Source organism: Lethenteron reissneri, chromosome 51 (genome assembly GCF_015708825.2).
Source record: "Lethenteron reissneri isolate LAM-NWPU_2019-01 chromosome 51, ASM1570882v1, whole genome shotgun sequence".
In the NCBI taxonomy this organism is placed as follows: Eukaryota; Metazoa; Chordata; class Hyperoartia; order Petromyzontiformes; family Petromyzontidae; genus Lethenteron; species Lethenteron reissneri.
Genome location: NC_083829.1, coordinates 604,961 through 617,682, shown reverse-complemented (window position 1 = coordinate 617,682; position 12,722 = coordinate 604,961). Strand labels below are relative to the sequence as shown.

The 12,722-nt window shown below is 46.1% G+C and overlaps 1 protein-coding gene across 10 annotated transcripts in view; it reads right to left on the bottom strand.

Annotated features, from left to right (window-relative positions):
• LOC133355658 (GATA-binding factor 2-like) overlaps nucleotides 1-12,722 on the bottom strand; it is a 105,107-nt gene that overhangs the window by 31,123 nt on the left and 61,262 nt on the right. The window lies entirely within an intron of this gene.

Genomic DNA, 12,722 nt, shown 5'->3' with positions numbered 1-12,722 from the left:
AGTTTCTAAAGACCTCTAGGCTGACGAAGAAACGTGTCCGGGATTGGTCTACAAGGGAAGAAAAAGTAGCAACTCTAAGAGAACTTCAGCGAAAACCATCTCTAACAAAGCCATTATGAACCTGGCTAGAGAGCCAGACACCCGAACGCAGGGTTGGAACCCAGGAAATGAAAATAAAAACGATGCAGATTTGTTTTTGATAGAATGCCCTTCAATTCGCCGGGGTGTCTGAGAATGCTTTAACATCTTATCTCTACACATGCAAAAGGGCACCCCCAGTGGCAGCTGCCCCTGTGCCACACAAGGTGCGTCAAGCACGTGGCCTGCGAGCGGGCATTTGTCCTGGCAGTTGTGGGCGATGATTGCAATGTGGTCGAGCCTAGGGCACCCCCGGTGGCAGCTGTCTCCTGTGGGCATATCCACAGTAATACCTCGATTTACGTCTCCCCCTTTTTATGTCGTTTCGCAAACACGTCACTTTATTAAGACGGATGCCTGATTTGCGTCACCTCAACCCCACACGTACGTCGCTGAGAGCGTCGTCCGTCCTTTCTCATTTTCCGTAACCTCTCAGCCTTCGCCTCCACCACCGTACGCTTTGATTGACGTCGTTCGATATTCGTCATTGCACCTTTCAGGAACCCATCCCCAACGTTAACCGGGGTTATTACTGGACAAAATATATCCCACATTGGATCTCGGCAATGTCATCTCAACGTGTCTCTAACGCAGTCAATACGATGAGCCATAATCGTTTTGTTGGGGGTTAGATCGCGTAAATATAAATGTGTCGTTATACTCACCGACATAGTAAATTAGTAAGGTTTATCACGTAAACAAAACATGCCAATTAGTCACTAGTTCAGCACACCGGTGTGTTGGAGAGTAAACCCACAACATTTACAATTCGAGTACAACCTTTTGCTTGTGATTACAACGAGCATCATCAGGAACGCAGACCTGCTGCATGGGGAATGAACCCAGGATCTTAGGCGGTCTCCGACACAGCCATTATGAACACCCCACCCCCCGGAGCGACCTGGCCACCGCGGGGTGTCTTATTCACTATTTTTGGCCGCGTTTCGTTCTCTCGTGTTTACACAGCCACGAGGTCCTGTTCACCAAGCCCCGCGGGTTCTAATCTGAGCGAGTGATCAGAGGCAGCCAGGATGGCTGCCGCCGCCGCCTCCTCCTCCACCTCCTCCTCCATCGCCTCCCCCATCGCCCCGCGCAAGAGAGATGGAGGAGAGTGATAGTTGTGGTCGGGCAGGCGGCGGTGGTGGTGGTTGTGTGGGGAGAGCGGTGGTGAAGTGATTAGCGTACTGCACTACGAAACCCACTGTTACCCGAGTTCGATTCCTGCTCACGGCCAACCAACGCCAGTGATGATTATCCGAAATAGGTCCTTGGACCCTCCCGCCTAGGTCGACTCAGCCTCAAATGAGTACCTAGTGCGGTATATAAACATCACCACGAGGGAGACAAAGGTGACCCGGCATGGTGTTGGCCCTAATTGCTGTTAGCAAGCACGACCCACGAGGAGTTGGTGTGGCCATCACTTCCTTCCTGCTGATAGATCCTGTCGTTGTGGTAAAGTTGACACGCGACCTTATAATTACCGTTCTTAAGCCTCATCGTCACCACCACCAGCATCACCATCACCACCCATCAGTCCCATCCTCCCCCAACCACCTTGAATGCACTTCCACTTCGGCCCGCACCTTTATATCGTCTTCTTCTCGTTCACAGCTAACATCAGTGGCGAGCAATATTTGTTAGAACTGGACCCAGGCCTCTGTGCTAGGTCGACTCAGTCTTAAATTAATTGGCAATTGTAAACATCAGCACTGGGAAGACAAAGGCCGCTGGGTGTAGTGCTGGTCACATAACCCACCTCGTGTGCGGTGCCACCCTTCATGGGTGCTCACTAACAGCACTTCCCTCGATAGCCTGCTAGAGGCTATACGGGGAACGTTTGTCTTTGATGGGGCTCACGATATCATCTGAATGCATGTCAACCAAATGGACGATGGGCTTTGTAGGGCCGGTGACTTCATGGGGAGGCCTTCATCCACCACTGGATAGACCACAACGCGTGACGATGACCATCATCACCGTATTAAATATTGATCATTTTACAAATATCTGAACCACATATTAACAAAATTGTCTACACCGAATACTTAAAACTCGGCAAGGCGACAGCTGTATTACCGCATCCTCTGGATGATAAGACGCTACGGAAAGTAAGACGCATGCTCGTAACTTGTGCCCGGTGTCAATCAGGATCACACACACACCAGATTATAAGACGCACACCATCTATTTTTTTGTTATTTAATATAACACGGGGAAACATGTGTTATAATCCTGCGAAAGCGGTAGGGTGTTTGTTGCTCTTGGTAATGCGCAGCTAATTTAAGAGACACTTTTACTGCAGAGTGGATATAAATGAATGCACTGATGATCACGATCGATGTTGTTTATTGTGATAATTTAGTAATTCAAATTCAAGGAATCTGTACAAATAACTAAAATAGCTCATGCTCGCCATATGACTCGCACACCACATACATATATAGTACAGACACATATACGTATACAGTATATATAAACGTACCTACACATTGCCCACATGACACAATAGATAAAGATCTCCGGTATAGCCTTAACAGAATTTTGCGGAAAGTGCTGTTAGCGAGCACCTATGATGGCCGGCACGGCACACGAAGTAGTGGGTGGGCAACACCACGCCCGTCCGCCTTTTGTCTCCCCACTATTGATATTTAGGGACTCGGTACTCATTGAAGGCTGAGTCAACCTAGGGGAGGCCCAGCACCAATTTAGATATTTGTCGCCTATGTTGGCTATGAGCGAGGGAATCGACCTCGAGTCGCTGAGTTACTAGCGAAGTGAGCTAACCACTGCGCAACCGCTGACTCGCACACATACAAAGACAAAGATCCCCCCTATAGCCTTACCAGACTGTTGGGGCAAGTACTGTTTGCGAGCACCTATGAAGACCGGAACACGAGGGGGTGAGTGGCCAACACCACGCCTTTGTCTCCCTAGTTGCGATGTTTACACACCGCAAAAGGTACTCATTTGAGGCTGAGTCAACCTAGGGTAAGAGGACCGGTTCCGATCATCTCCACTGATGTTGGCCATGAACGGAAATCGAACCCGCGTCGCCGAGTTTGTAGCGTAGCGCGCTCACCACTGCGCCACCGCTCCCCACACAAACAAAAAACATAGACAAAGATCCGCCGTATAGCCTGAACAGACTCTTGGGGAAAGTGCTGTTAGCGAATAGCACCTATGAAGGTCGAGACGGTACGAGGTGGGTGGCCAGTACCACGCCCGATCGCCTTTGTCTCCCCGGTAGTCATTTGAGGCTGAGTCGACCTAGGGGATGCCCAGGACCAGATCAGATAATCGTTACTGGTGTTAACCGTGAGCAACCCTGGTTGCAACGCAGTAACCGCTGCGATACCGGTCCCCACACACATACATACAAAGACATACACACACACACTTATACGCACGTACACAAAACAAATTCACACATATCAACAGATCTACAAACAAGATACCATACATGTACAGGATGTACAGACACACACTTATGTCTCTTGTACACGAAAAGGTGCACATTTTTATCATGTTCTAGGAGGGATAAAAAGATGGAATTTGTCACAAATATCGTCAAGGATTCTCCGTCCCAGAAAAATCTGAAAACAAAAAGTCCTTCCCAATTTGGGTCGCGCAACATTTACGATGGGGAACTTTAGGCCCTCCGTCAATAACACCGCGGCCTTAAAAGAAAGCAACACGTATCCAATATATATTACAGGCGACGTTTCGGTCAACGGCCCTTTGGGACAAATGCATTGCTGCTCTAAGTCGAGCAATGAGGGGCTCAGCAACACGCGAGAAACGTCATCAGTGAACCGAGTAATTCGCCTCCCGCGGAGTGTGACGCTCAAGCCGATAGGAAGCGGGCAAAGTCCCATAGCATTTAAGAGTATGATTTTATTTAAGCATACGGATACGTACTATGCATGTATGGGATGGTACCGTTGTGTTAATGGTCAACACACGGGCGTTGCACTATGCAGGTCACCGGTTTAATTCGATTCCTCGGTGCAGCAGGTTTTTAACCCCCCCTCCCATTTCTGGATACACCACACTAAGTCGCTCAGCAGATCAGCGCATGGTGGAGTAAAGTCTGGGCACGCCCACATCTTCCAAAATTGCCTGGCTAACGTGGAAGAGTAGGCCAAATACCCTCTACAGATTATCTCTTAGAGCCCCCTGTCGTGGAGGCCCTTTCTGGCAGTGGTGGCGCGAGCCAGCAATTGCAGGGCCTGCGCCTCTATTTTTTACTATCATAAATTACATTGATAAATGTTCAAATCATTTCGTGCATACGATGACCATCGTAACTCTTCCCCGTGAACTTCGCTCGTTGATTCCTCCTCCCTTGTTGGGGACTCAGGTCTACCAGACCTAGTCTCATCCACATCGTGCGGAACCTCGCACCACGACCACCATCACCACACTGCAACGCATTCCCTCGCTCGCTCACTCACTCATTTACTCACTGCACCCACTCACTAACCGCACAGCAGGTCACAACTCACCCACTCGCTCCCCGACTCACTCACCCACTCGCTCCCCCACTCGCTCCCCCACTCACTCACTGCACCCACTCACCCACGGACTCACTTATCCACACACCCACCCACTCACCACACTGAAGGTCACCTCACCTCTCTGCCTCGCACTGCTCCCCTTTGGAATTCCCCCTCACATCTCCGTCCCTCTTCCCAAGTTCGTAAACCTTTCTCAATTCAACAAACGTATGTTGTGTAAGTTACAGTAGTTACGACAACTTTAACAGTGCTGTTTGTTACGGGCCGCTGGGCCTTTTTGACCTTTGGGCTCTGTGGCTCAGCAACCGTGATGTTTAAAATCTAAATATACTAAGTGTAGATTTATTAAAATATGCTCTGCCTGTAATCTACACAACGTGCAGAGTCGATAGTGACAGATGGATTGATGGACTGTATTTAACCAGACGAGAGAGTCCATTGAGATTCCCTATCTACTTAATACCGCTCACAAATAACAACACGGATTTACAGCCCTTTTTCAATCCACTCATAGTTGAAGGATTACCGACGCCGTGCCGATCATTGTGAGGTTGTTTGACCATACTTCACCACGCTGGTCAGTGCAGGTTGGTGAAAACAGGGTGGGGGCAGTGCTCTTGACCGGTTCAGGCATTATCACTCGCATACTGATGGATAGGCGTGGCTGGGAATCGGGTTCATAGCGCAGTGCGCTCACCACTGCACCACCGCCCCCCACTTTAGACACATTACAGACATCTCTCATACATATTAATGCCAAGGACACAAAACAATATTCGTCTTTGGTTACACAGTCACATCGTTGTGGATGTTGCTCGAAGGAAATTACGTATGATATTAATAATAACTCCCTTTATTTATCCATAATACAGATTTTTGGGGTTAGATCGCGTAAATATATAAATGTGTCATTAAACCCGCCACCACCCGACACAGTCAATTAGTAAGGGTTGTCATGTAAACAGAACATGCCAATTCATCACTCGTACAGCACACCGGTGTGTTGGAGAACAAAGCCACAACATTGACAATCTGAGTACGTTTCACCAGCAATTACAACTAGCTTCATCAGGCGACAGCCATATTTGTAGAGAAGTCCACCTGTTTCGTTCTTTAAATTGAGGCGTAGATGTGATGACAACACATGTGCACTCTTCTTGTGCAAGAAGGTCCCGCTACATTGGGATGTCTGGGCCTGAACCCCTCGAATGTGAAGTTATTCCGCGAGTGGCAGGACACCGGAAACGCTGAAGGGAACCCCGCCACGCACACGAGGGGATAATTGACATTCAAAGCTCCACACAGGTAGATTCAATAGTTCATTGCTGCACTGCATGCTGGGCACCTCATACGTGTCTCTCCCCCGTTAGAAATCCGCGGGAGGCGTCACTCGTCTCTGTTGGCAACCCCTGATCCAGTGTTGGAAATTCCACATGTATATGGCGTGTGCTATCCCCCTCGTAGTACGCTGTGGGGTTTCCTCTCGGTTTCTCCGGCTTTCTCCCACAAGAAGCCAACAACGCTCGCTGAAGGAATTCGCCAAAATAATTAGTTTAATATTATAGGGACTGCCTGACTATTTATTCTCTCTCCAAATGTTGGACTTTCCCGGGGTAAGTGTGTATGTATGTCGAACTTGATTTGAAGCTTTCGTGACTGCATGAATTACTCAATGGTTCATTCAGTAAAGTCACGTAGAAAGAAAATAAATAAAATAATAATTAAAAGGAGGAGCCGTAAATCGGGATGTCCGTGTAGTTGTGTTTTTCTTATAGAGGCTACACACGTGATATTGACGAAGGTGCTGACTTTATTGCGTTACCCATCCCTTTATGAAGCTATCGCGCCGTCTGTAATTGTGGTCGGTGTATATTGATTACACACCACTCACTATATACGTCGAGTGGCTGAGTGGTGTAAACACACACACATAAAGCTCGCCGCAATTACACACGCGCCTTTGTGAAGCAAGACACTCAATTCATTTACACGCGAATCATCAACATCGTAATCTTTATGCCAACTTCGGGCCATCCTTTCCCCATTGTTACGTGTTTACCGGGGAGGGTGGGGGGTTAGTGCATATACGTGTATTTGTGTCACGGGAGTATGCGTATTGTTTGATAACAAAGACACTTGAAGATAAAACGTGGCACTCTACACCTCTTTGTCAAAAACCACGGCGTGTCGGTCACGGCAGGTGTTTGACCATACTTCACCACTCTGGTTTTACGTCCGTTTGAAGTTGAGTGGGTGGGGGGGGGATGCTCAGGGCCGACACAGATATCACTCGCCACTGATGTTAGCCGTGGCCCATAATATAACTCAGCGCATTGGGATTCGTAGTACAGTCCGCGCGCTAGCCAAGTCGCCACCGCTCCCACTCGCAACATATGACAAAGATTTGGGTCAAGTGCTGTTCGCGGGTGAGTGACCAGAACCACGCCCGGCCGCCTTTGTCTCCCTAGTGGCGATGTTTGCACAACGCACCAGGTACTTATTTGAGGTTGAGTCCACCTAGGGGAGACCCAGGACCGGTTAATATTTGCCACTGTTATTGATCGTGAGCAAGAATCGAACATGCGTTGCGCTAACCATTGCACCACCGCTCATGACATACAAATTGAGACGTGTACACATCATGTATACACACAAGTACACACATGGAGCGAACGGTGGCGCAAGTAGTTTGCGCCATGCGCTACGAACCAAGAGCCCCGGGTTCAACTAACGTCCACGGACACCCGACCACGGCTAACCTCAGTGGCGGCTATCATCAGCTCCGTTTCTGCAGGATAAGCAACCCCTAAACTTCACCATGCCGCACTGACCGACCAGTGTGGTGAAGTATGGTCAAAATATCCCCATGGTCGGCACCCCCTGGGGAGGTATTCTTACAGCAATGGATTGTCATGTCCGCGCATCATCATCATCATCGCTGGGATAGTTTACACAGAGATGTGATACATGCGGACGTTCTTGACTGAATGATTGACGAATAATCCATAATCATATGAATTCTGGAAGGGGCTAGACCAAAGGGTCGGCAATGAGAAGAACAAGAAGAGCCATTCCTTTCTACCTCTGCAGTTTTCCGGCCCCTGACCAATAAATAAAAAGGTCACACGTGGCGCAATGCTTGGCCAACTCCAACGCTTGCAGTATAATTGGTTTAAAAAAATCCAAAAACACGCTTCAATATAACAACATATATGATTCAATGTAATAAAATATGATATATATCATAAATAGAGTGTACTAATTATGTGTGTGTTAAATATATACGAAGATTACGACCTGGAAGTTGTGTATTGGTTTCAATCAAAGGGAACGGGTGGTGTAAAGTTCGACAACTGCTGATCTCAGTTTCACGGCGTTGATTCCACTGCTGGCAGTGGCGCACAATTAACATAAACGACAAACACACTCGACACATTCGTCAATAACAACCCTGCGGCCTTATAGTGAAATTAAATAACCATATTTAGTCCCTTCGTGTGCTCTCAGGTTGGCTGTGAACACTTCCCAAAGACCCACACACACACACCCGTCATCAGCGAAGCAAGTAATTGGCCATGCGCAGAGTGTGACGATAAAGCCAGTAAACAGCTGTGCGTGCTTATAAAGGTTTAGTCGTTCTGTGAGTGCGATCATCTGTGAAAGCCAGATCATAATTACAATTACTATGCGATTATTTCTTATAATATACATACGGTTGCATATATACATTTAATGTATATGCGATTTACGATACGTAGTGACGCATATACAGATACATAAAACACATATACGTAATCATACGTAAACATACACACAGACAAACATCTCCTGTATAGTCTACAGAGGACTGTCAGGGCAAGTGATGTTAGCGACGACTTTTGAATGCTGAGACGGCGTAGTCGAGAGTGATGGTCAGAACCACACGCTCGGCCGCCTTTGTCTTCCCAGTGCTGATGTTTACACATCGCACCAGATGCTCATTTCATGCTGAATTGACTTAGGGGAGGCCCAGGACCGGTTCAGGCACATACAAATACGAATATCCCCTGTGTAACTTAACGGACTCCCCTAAGTCAACACACATAGGTACGCATACACACATATACACGTTAACAGACAAATACAGAAACAGTATAATTACAAAGTATATACACATACACACATCGAGACACACTTACATACAACTATTCAATCACGTATATAATTTACGTATACATACAGACATAACACATCCTGTTTACAGACACGTACCAATAGCAACATATACGAACATTCCGATAAATACATGACTACACAAACACCGATAACACGCATTGTACTTTCACAAACATATACATGATATACTCATACATACACATACATACAGACACGTATACATACAAAGATCCCCCGCATAACCTTAACAGACTGTTGGGGCAAGTGCTGTTCGTGAGCAGCACCTATGAAGGCCGGCACGGCACACGAGGGGTGGCGATGTTTCTTTACACGCCGGACCAGGTACACATTTTAGGCCGAGTCGACCTAGGGGAGGCCCATGACTGGTTCTGATCATCGTCACTGTTGTTGGTGACCGTGAACGGGAATCGAACTCGGGTCGCCGGGTGCGATACACACACACGGAGACAACATTCACTCTGACACCCAAATAAAGCGGAATTGTAATATCTAATATCGACACAGGTGGTAGAATATAATCCGTACACGGCAGTGTAATCCCATCATCAGTCATGAAATTCGTGTAATAGCGATTGCCTCTTGCCACGTTGTTGTTACTCGCTATTCGCTCTAACAGCACTTGCCCCAACAGTCCGTTAAGGCTATACGGGCCATCTTTGTCATCAAAACAATTCATATTCAGAATAAATATAACTCGATTTGAAAAACGTTCAATGGACATAGACCTATTCTCTGGATCATAAGACGCACTTTCCACGTGCGTTGTCGATCCTACGTTTTTGGGAGGGTGCGTCTTATAATACGGTAGGTGTCTGTGTGCGTGACTTAATTATAATCCGGCAGGTGTCTGTGTGCGTGACTTAATTGTAATCCGGTAGGTGTCTGTGTGCGTGACTTAATTATGATCTGGCAGGTGTCTGTGTGCGTGACTTAATTGTAATCCGGTAGGTGTCTGTGTGCGTGACTTAATTGTAATCCGGTAGGTGTCTGTGTGCGTGACTTAATTATAATCCGGTAGGTGTCTGTGTGCGTGACTTAATTATAATCCGGTAGGTGTCTGTGTGCGTGACTTAATTATGATCTGGCAGGTGTCTGTGTGCATGACTTAATTGTAATCCGGTAGGTGTCTGTGTGCGTGACTTAATTGTAATCTGGTAGGTGTCTGTGTGCGTGACTTAATTATAATACGGTAGGTGTCTGTGTGCGTGACTTAATAATAATACGGTAGGTGTCTGTGTGCGTGACTTAATTATAATACGATAGGTGTCTGTGTGCGTGACTTAATTATAATACGGTAGGTGTCTGTGTGCGTGACTTAATTATAATACGGTAGGTGTCTGTGTGCGTGACTTGATTATAATATGGTAGGTGTCTGTGTGGGTGACTTAATTGTAATCCGGTAGGTGTCTGTGTGCGCGACTTAATTATAATCCAGTAGGTGTCTTGTGTGCGTGACTTAATTGTAATACGGTAGGTGTCTGTGTGCGTGACTTAATTGTAATACGGTAGGTGTCTGTGTGCGTGACTTAATTATAATCCGGTAGGTGTCTGTTTGCATGACTTAATTATAATCCGGCAGGTGTCTTGTGTGCGTGACTTAATTGTAATATGGTAGGTGTCTTGTGTGCGTGACTTAATTATAATCCGGCAGGTGTCTTGTGTGCATGACTTAATTATAATCCGGTAGGTGTCTTGTGTGCGTGACTTAATTATAATCCGGCAGGTGTCTGTTTGCATGACTTAATTATAATCCGGCAGGTGTCTGTGTGCATGACTTAATTATAATCCGGTAGGTGTCTTGTGTGCGTGACTTAATTGTAATACGCTAGGTGTCTGTGTGCGTGACTTAATTGTAATACGGTAGGTGTCTGTGTGAAACTTAATTATAATCCGGCAGGTGTCTGTGTGCGTGACTTAATTGTAATCCGGCAGGTGTCTGTATGCGTGACTTAATAATAATGCGGCAGGTGTCTGTGTGCGTGACTTAATTGTAATCCGGTAGGTGTCTGTGTGCGTGACTTAATTATAATACGGTAGGTGTCTGTGTGCGTGACTTAATTATAATACGGTAGGTGTCTGTGTGCGTGACTTAATTATAATACGATAGGTGTCTCTGTGCGTGACTTAATTATAATATGGTAGGTGTCTGTGTGCGTGACTAAATTATAATACGGTAGGTGTCTGTGTGCGTGACTTAATTATAATACGGTAGGTGTCTGTGTGCGTGACTTAATTATAATATGGTAGGTGTCTGTGTGCGTGACTTAATTATAATATGGTAGGTGTCTGTGTGTGTGACTTAATTATAATCCGGTAGGTGTCTGTGTGCGTGACTTAATTATAATACAGTAGGTGTTTGTGTGCGTGACTTAATTATAATGCGGTAGGTGTCTGTGTGCGTGACTTAATAATTATCCGGTAGGTGTCTGTGTGCGTGACTTAATTGTAATCCGTTAGGTGTCTGTGTGTGTGACTTAATTATAATCCGGTAGGTGTCTGTGTGTGTGACTTAATTATAATACGGTAAGTGTCTGTGTGCGTGACTTAATTATAATACGGTAGGTGTCTTTGTGCATGACTTAATTATAATACGGTAGGTGTCTGTGTGCATGACTTAATTGTAATCCGGTAGGTGTCTGTGTGTGTGACTTAATTATAATGCGGTAGGTGTCTGTGTGCGTGACTTAATTATAATACGGCAGGTGTCTGTGTGTGTGACTTAATTATAATACGGCAGGTGTCTGTGTGCGTGACTTAATTATAATATGGTAGGTGTCTGTGTGCGTGACTTAATTGTAATCCGGTAGGTGTCTGTGTGCGTGACTTTATTATAATGTGGTAGGTGTCTGTGTGCGTGACTTAATTATAATACGGTAGGTGTCTGTGTGCGTGACTTAATTGTAATACGGTAGGTGTCTGTGTGCGTGACTTAATTATTATCCGGTAGGTGTCTGTGTGCGTGACTTAATTGTAATACGGTAGGTGTCTGTGTGCGTGACTTAATTGTAATACGGTAGGTGTCTGTGTGTGTGACTTAATTATAATCTGGCAGGTGTCTGTGTGCGTGACTTAATTGTAATCCGGCAGGTGTCTGTGTGCGTGACTTAATTGTAATCCGGCAGGTGTCTGTGTGCGGGACTTAATTATAATGCTGCAGGTGTCTGTGTGCATGACTTAATTGTAATCCGGTAGGTGTCTGTGTGCGTGACTTAATTGTAATCCGGTAGGTGTCTGTGTGCGTGACTTAATTGTAATCCGGTAGGTGTCTGTGTGCGTGACTTAATTATAATACGGTAGGTGTCTGTGTGCGTGACTTAATTATAATACGGTAGGTGTCTGTGTGCGTGACTTAATTATAATACGGTAGGTGTCCGTGTGCGTGACTTAATTATAATGTGGTAGGTGTCTGTGTGCGCGACTTAATTATAATACGGTAGGTGTCTGTGTGCGTGACTTAATTGTAATACGGTAGGTGTCTGTGTGCGTGACTTAATTATTATCCGGTAGGTGTCTGTGTGCGTGACTTAATTATAATACGGTAGGTGTCTGTGTGCGTGACTTAATTATAATGCGGTAGGTGTCTGTGTGTGTGACTTAATTATAATGCGGTAGGTGTCTGTGTGCATGACTTAATTATAATACGGTAGGTGTTTGTGTGCGTGACTTAATTATATCCGGCAGGTGTCTGTGTGCGTGACTTAATTGTAATACGGTAGGTGTCTGTGTGCGTGACTTAATTGTAATATGGTAGGTGTCTGTGTGCGTGACTTAATTATAATCCGGCAGGTGTCTGTGTGCGTGACTTAATTGTAATCCGGCAGGTGTCTGTGTGCGTGACTTAATTATAATGCGGCAGGTGTCTGTGTGCGTGACTTAATTGTAATCCGGTAG